The sequence below is a fragment of the Monopterus albus genome, unplaced genomic scaffold, assembly GCF_001952655.1.
Source record: "Monopterus albus unplaced genomic scaffold, M_albus_1.0 scaffold504.1, whole genome shotgun sequence".
Classification (NCBI taxonomy): Eukaryota; Metazoa; Chordata; class Actinopteri; order Synbranchiformes; family Synbranchidae; genus Monopterus; species Monopterus albus.
Window position 1 is genome coordinate 120589 of NW_018128384.1, and position 7643 is coordinate 128231.

Genomic DNA, 7643 nt, shown 5'->3' on the forward strand with positions numbered 1-7643 from the left:
CAGCTTATTTACTGTTTTAAATTCTTTGTCATTTTTAAGAAATTTCAGACAAAACAGTAAACACGTCTTTGGCTGAACTTTAATACAACAATAGATGGATAAATACTTTTTAAATAGATTAGATTAGATTCAATAATATTAATAATTAATAATGATACTTATTAACAATTATTATTAATAATACAATCACATCCTAAACGTGACCAAAAACCTTTAAAATTATACTTTAAAAGACTTTTGTGTGTCTGTTATAGGGTGTTTGCCCCCATAAACCCCTTAAAGCTGTAAAATAAATATTACAGTTTGTCATTTATTATTTCATTTAACCCCTGATTCTGCACCTTAACAGGAAAAATAAGGGTTATATGTTCTGTCATTGTGTAACTTTTAAGGGGTTTCTATGGCTTTAAGAAATACTTAAAAGTCTGTAAAATAATGTATAATAATAATAATTTATAATAATTTAATCAGTTCATTTTCCCATTAATTATGTCCAGATTAGAGGTTCAGTTAGATGCTTGGAATACAAGTCACGACTTTTAAGGGGTTTTTATCCCTTAAAAACACCTCAAATAATATATAAATGCATTATATTCATCGTGCTCCCTGTTGAACTCGTAACCTGAGGCGTTTGTCGTTCTGTTCACCTTTCACTGATCAGCGGTGCGGAGCTGCTGCCCCCCCGCTCCCCCTTTAGGGTCTGGTACTAAATCAATACTTTGTGCAAACGTGCACACAGATAAGCAGAACGCACACACACTCACACAGCTGCACAGATGTGATAGCTGACGCACCTCTTTTCTCATGTGATTAGCCCTCGCTCTGACCTCTGACCTCTGACCTCCTGATCTGCACCGACTCTCTGATGTGTGTGTGTGTGACAGAGAGGGGACGAACCGGCTGTTTAGGGTCACATGACCCTTCAGCTCAGTCAGTCCCACCATGTATTTTGTGGAGATGTGATGAAAACAAGCGGCGGTTTGTTACGGCTCGGTTCGTCTGGGTTTCTCGTTATTGTTTTTATTTGTTGACTGAAGTTTACAGTAAGACATTTTGTCATGTTACCAGGTGGTCACATAGTTTTCATCATAGTTTTCATTGACCAAATTAACACTGGCGTCAGTGTGACTCTGAACACTGAGCTTTAGCTTTGGGAGGTTTTTGATTTGACTGCTTCTGACAAACATCGGACAAACGTCCACGTCTCCTGCGTTGGCACAGACCACGACTCCCCTGTTTGAGACGAGGGCATCGATCAGGGTTGCAGGTCCCTTCTGTACACGCTTTAGAAGAAAACAACAAAAGCATTTTTGAACTCATGAAACAACACTTTAATTTGTTTTCTATCTTCTTTTGTGACAGTCCACTGTAGTGGTTAGTGTGTGTGTGTGTGTGTGTGTGTTAGTGAAGATGAATGGTCTCATTTGTGGCGGTCGCCTGGAGGTCACACAGACTGATGTCTCACTCCACTACAGACTCGGACCATGTCCACACTAAGTGCTGAAGAATCTGAACACACCTCTTGTGTGTCAGACACATGAACATCTCAGATGTCGCTGTTCACAACAGAACAAAAGGTTTGAGTGTCCGTCTTCAGGTTCAGGCGCAAACTGTCCTGGTTACCGCTTAGTTCAAGTTAAGGGACCTTCGTCGTCAAACAGGAAACCAGTGGCGATCTTTTTGTTGATCCATTTTTCCTACATCAGGGTGGATCCTCCTCCTTCCTCTGTGATCCACGTCACCTGCCTTCCTCCTTCCAGAGAATCACAAAATGCCAGTTGAACATGACCAAACCGATGATGTCTCTTTTCTCAGGAGTACACATCTCGTTTTGTTCTCGGGGTAAAGTCGCTGTGCTGTAAAGCGCAGACATGCCACTGTACTAAGGTCAAGACCTTCACTGGTCCATGTTACACATGAGTAAGGCTGCAGCTAGCTTAAGTCAAAGTACTGATACCACAGTGTAGGAGTACTCTGCTACAAGTAGAAGTCATGCATTGTTAATTTTGCTCAAGTAAAAGTATTCGAGAGATACTTAAAATGCCAAAAGTCATTTTGCAAACCACTGTTAGAACGATATTGTGTCCTCCAACATGAATGACCAGATATCACTTGTTCCTATGCTCTGCTCTGACCCCCAGTGATGAGCCCCCTGAGCTGTGCACATTTCTACTATGTATAAACTCCAACGCACCTTTTACTGTGACCTGACTATTAAACATACTGTGTAACTGAATTCATACGTTTCAGACAGTTTCACCGAACTCAGACACATTATGAGCTTCCCAAAGACAGTTGTTACTGCAGGACCGTTACCTGGATTGCATTCAGCTGTACAGGTGTAGAAATAGTCACACGTTGACGCCTGCTGGTCTGGAACCAGGGTTTTCCATGGTCACGGTATCACCCATGAGGACGAATATAAAGCTGTCGACGAAGACACTGGTGAGTTTCAGGTTAGTGGCAAGAGAAGCAAGCCGTGTATGTCTGATGAAAAAATGTGTATTATAAAGTAGATGAAGTACTTGAATCCACACTTGACTAATACCAGTATTCACACTGAGATGAGGCCAAGTTCCATTAGGTTCCTGTAGCTTTAACTCGTTTAGCTGTTTTTAGGCTGCAGTATCATCACTGAGGTTTAGCACGAGCAGAACACAGACCACAGTAAGTGTGTGTCTCCACTCCAGTGCACACACACACATTTAGCCACTGCATTCATCACTGCCAAGGTGTGTGTTCAGTCGCCATGTTGGCTGTGGAAAGTGCTCCATCAAAATGACTGTCCAGACGTAGTGTGTGTGTGTGTGTGTAGCGACAGAGCGAGGAGCCCGGTCAGAGAGATGAATGACACTGACAGAGATATGATAAAGATGTACAGCACTCAACATGGCTCCCAGCCCTGAAGGAGAGGTCAAGGTTCAGAGGTCGAGGTTGACTTTATTATCTCATCACAGGAACAGAGTCAGCCAGCCAGTCTGCAGCCTTCTGCTCCTGTGAGACACTGAATCACACAGAGAGGGTTGGATCTTATTACACTGGAACTGGAGTAATGTGGAGTCGACGTGTGTATTAATGAGCTTCCACCTGCAGAGCTGTTCACATCGTCTGGTGTCTGCGTATTCCCTCTGTTCGCTTGTCGCACCAGCTTGTAAATATGCACTTTACAGTTTTCATGAAAACACAATGAGGCGGGTACCAGCCAACACATCACACATACAGAAAACCAGCTTTTGCATATTAATGAGTGTGAATGTACAAATCTGTAGCATTTAAAAGTGGAGACGTTGGTCCCCAAACAGGAAGCGAGGCGGCTGCAGCCTGGGCATTTCTGGCTTCTTACACAAGTTGTCACTGTTGAACAAGGGGCCTCCAAGATGATCGTATCATGGTGAGTGTAGACAGTTTACCTTCTGATGAGGTCCTGCAGGTTTGTCTACCGCCACATATTGTTCCATACTAAGGGGTGGGGGCAGTGCATGTGGTCCAAAATCAGGAAAGCTGTTTTTCCACCCAAGAAACCCTGTGAACGTCAGACCGTATGCGGCACTCGATGATGAGAAGACGTCATGTCCCTACCTTTTCTTTTCTCGACTATCCCAGTCAGTGAACAGCAGCAGCCAGACTTTAACCAACAGTAAGAGAGACCATCACATCTGTACACTGGCTTCCCATCTTGCTTGGAATTGGTTTTAAAGTTTGGCCACTGGTTTCCAAGGCCCTGAATGGTTCGGCACCACCACACTGAGGCTGTTTGCTTCCCTCCCGTGTGATGGCAGCCAGTCATGTTGTCTGACGAGGAGAGGACAGAAGATGAAGGAGCATAATGAAATTAAATCTCTTTTTTTTGTCGTCTCACGTCCTTTTACGGCCGGTCTCACTCACAGAGCGACAAGTTGAAGAGTTGAAGAGAGAGTTGATGAAACGTGTGTCAGCCTCACGCCACATGTTGGTGGCAGGCTGAAGTCTGTGTGCAGTCAGAGCTTCTGCTGTGTCTGATGAACTTTATGGTTTGTTATGTGGCAGGAAGTTGTAAACATGATCTTAACACCGTGATGCCTCTGTAATGGCTCAGTGGTTTCTCATTTCAGAGTCCTCAGAAACATGATCTTAACACCATGATGTCTCTGTAATGGCTCAGTGGTTTCTCATTTGTTGCTAATAGAAGCAGACTTTTTATGAATGTAAGCGCGCTCTCATAACCATTCAGGAGAACAGTGGGGGAGTGCAACAGGAAGGGACGCCTGTCTTCACTTCTTCCTGCCGTCTCTCTGTTACACCCACATTACATCACCGCCGCCTGCCTTGATCTCCTGTTGCACCCCTCAACACACGCATGACGCAGCTGGCTTCTTGATAATTTATGAACATGTGCTCAATTAACAGCTCGACCCCGTGTAAACAAGGGGACGTATGGCGGTCTTCATAGAGAAACAGCCCTGTGTTCCTACTGGACATCGCTTTTTACATCTCTGCTTCACAGTAAACATAAACAGCCATAGCTCGAACCATCAAGTCTGTATTTAAGACATTTTACATGTTGCTAGTTTCACAACCAGACAGCTGGAAACATAAAACCTGTGCTGGAGACGGAGATCTCAACCAGCCTGGCAACGTAGTGGCAGTCACATGGGTAGTTACAGTAGCTAACTAGCCGCTGTAGGGCAGTGGCTAAATTTTTTTTAATGTTTGCTATGGTTTGGTTGGCAGATCTACCACAGAGGTGCTGTGATAACTCCTGAGGACGTTCCTTTGAATCAGACGGTTCATCACATTTGCAGACCATGTGTTTGCTGTGAGATGAAACAGTAGCAGCAGTGACAGAGCTGGGTTATCGCTCAGCTCATGACCACATTAAGGCCACAGAGCTACAAGTGTATTTCTCCTCTAAATCTAATTTTCCCTCAGTCATTTATTTCTGGAGATTAGGTTGTTCTTTAAATGACAAGCCAACATCTCAGACTGTGTGTTTCTGTCTCCTTCACTACAGTTGACCTGCACTGTCACTCGGTAAAGTTCATTTCTGTTATTGATTATGCACAAGCAGATTCACTAGCTGTTCATGCTAACCCTGTTACAAGCCTTTGACCTCTGACCTCCAGAGAGCAAACAAACACTAATGATGATGAAGATGCAGGAAAGCCAGCTGTTGTGTTTACAAGATAATTTGCTTTCTTGTTGAGAATTTGATGAGATCTTTGTCATTGTTATGTTCAGTATATTCAACGCGTTGTGTCCTGATGCTGCTCTCTTCTCTATCCACTCGCCCCGACTGGTCGAGGCCAAAGGCCGCCACAAAGAGCCGGGGTCTGGGTTTCCGTCGCCAAGTGCTGCTCAAGGGGGATTTGCTGGGTGTTCCTCTATAATAATGGAAAGGTCTAGACCTTACTTTGTAAAGTGTCCTGCGACGACTTTGGCTGTGATTTGGCGCTGTACAAATAAAACCAAATTAAATATGAAGGTTCGGCCAGTTAGCTTAGCTTAGCATAAACACTGGGAACAAGGGGAAACAGTTAGCCTGGCGCAGCCCAAAGGTATCAACGTCCACCTACCAGCTCCTTCAAAGCTCGCTGCCTAATGCATGTGATCTCAAGTTTCAGTATAGAAACATAAGTTGTGGTTAGAACATGTTCCTAAATATCTCTTGGCCAGGTGTAGTGGTTTTATTTTTATTGCCATGTCTGAAAGAAACTAAACTCAATACAGAAGCTTCATATGACTGGGCATGAACGTGCACACCTCCTCTGGCTGACAACTTACTTTTTGTGCCATAACTTTTAATGCAGCTTCAATAACAACATACAATAAAGCACATGACTTCTGACAACACGATTCCTTAAATGTAGCCATTTTCCATTGTTGTCAAGACGAGTGTGTCCCAGACTTCGGTTATGTTTAGGGTCATGGTTTTTGACAGATTCTGTAAGTCAACCTGTGTATAAAACAGTTTAATGATGCTGGAGTCACCACCAGTGGTTGTCAAACTGCAGGATCACATACTTTATCAGAAAACGAGGCACTGACAGTGAACATTTTACTGGTGGGTTCGGTTTGACGGAGGATGTTAGCAACATTAGAATGAATCAAATGCTTCATCAGGGGCCAAACAGGAGTAAAAGGTTTTAAAACACTTTATTTACCTTCACCAACATCAACATCCTACAGAATAAATACATCACTGAGTAATCATCCCCATTACCTGCAGTGTTTGTTCCTCTTTGCTGTTCCATTGTGATCAAATCAAAAAATAGATTCATAATAAATAATGAAGCACATTTCCAGGACTGTCTGCAGGAATCCGATGGGGCTGAGATGCTTCTTTATGTGACTGGTGTGTTCGGTGTCGACCCTTTCTGTGAAATGATCGACATTTCCTCCTCATGTTACAGTCATCCAGGCAGCCCGGTTCTGGGTTGTGTAGAACTGTAGCTGCTAGCAGACAGGTGCCCGGTGGCGGTGCACGCTGTAAAGCGCAGACAGGTGACGGCCTTTTAATTATCAGGAGCTCTCAGTGCGTCCATAGGTGCCCATTAACCTGTCAGCCGGCGTGTACCTGTGAACTTCCTTTGTCTGATTAGCTCCTTTTTGTCTTGTACACATGTAAGATTCAACAGTGTGTGCACTTGTGTGCTCAATGACAGTGTGTGCACTTTAAAGTGCACACACTGTCACTGAGCATTTCACAGAGGATAACTGTGTGTCTCAGCACCTGTGTGACACCGGATTCCTTCAGAGTTTCACCACCACCTTCGCTCCGCAGGCTTGTGGCTCGTTGTTTATGCAGGGTAACGGATCCTGGAGGCTTTTCTCTCAGACCCAGTGTCCCCTGCCCTCTCAGCTTCCATGATCCCCACCATTCTTCCCCTCAGCTCTGATTTCAAACAGTGCTCTGTGCGGTGATACACAAAGAGGTGTCGGGTTCTCCTTGTGTTCCCTGGTCTGGTTTCAGCCATGTGGAAGAAACATGAAGAAGCTGTTTAGTTAGTTCTGATGAATCGTCCACAACCCACATTCATTCAGATAAATACAGCGTCAGACAAGAGAAAGCAGCGAATCTCTTGAAGCTGAAACCATCAAACAGAAAACAGATTGTAGAAAGGCTTCAAGGATTAATCAAGTGTGAAAATAGCTGCTGATTAGGTTAGAGACACTCGTCCCTCTGAGGGACTACATTCACTAATGCTTATGAAGGTTGTAGTCTGTGTGTGTGTGTGATGACTAGATTTTCTTCAAGTCCAGTTTGTTCTCAGGTTTCTCCTGTAAAAGAGATGTCAGTGAGACTTCATCGGATAGTGACATCTGACCATTTAAAGATTCTGGCCCACAGCTCCAGGACACTGTGTTCACCAGTTGCTTTGGAAATATTGTTTCATTTGGAAAGGTCGTGGCCCAGAGTCCTGGTGTGACCTGTTGGTCGCCTTTAAACACTGCTGTCACATTTTAAAGGCTTTAACTGGCTGTGGCAAGTCTCCATACTGCTTAGAGCATCATACAAACACAGAGGACATTTCAGCATGAGAACATTTAATCTTTATACTCTGCTGGTTTCAAACCAGCTGTATTTATATGGGCTGGATGTAAAAAGCACAAACCCTGCCTTCCGTTATATTTTTATGCTTCATCAGTCGTTAAAGCTCATTATC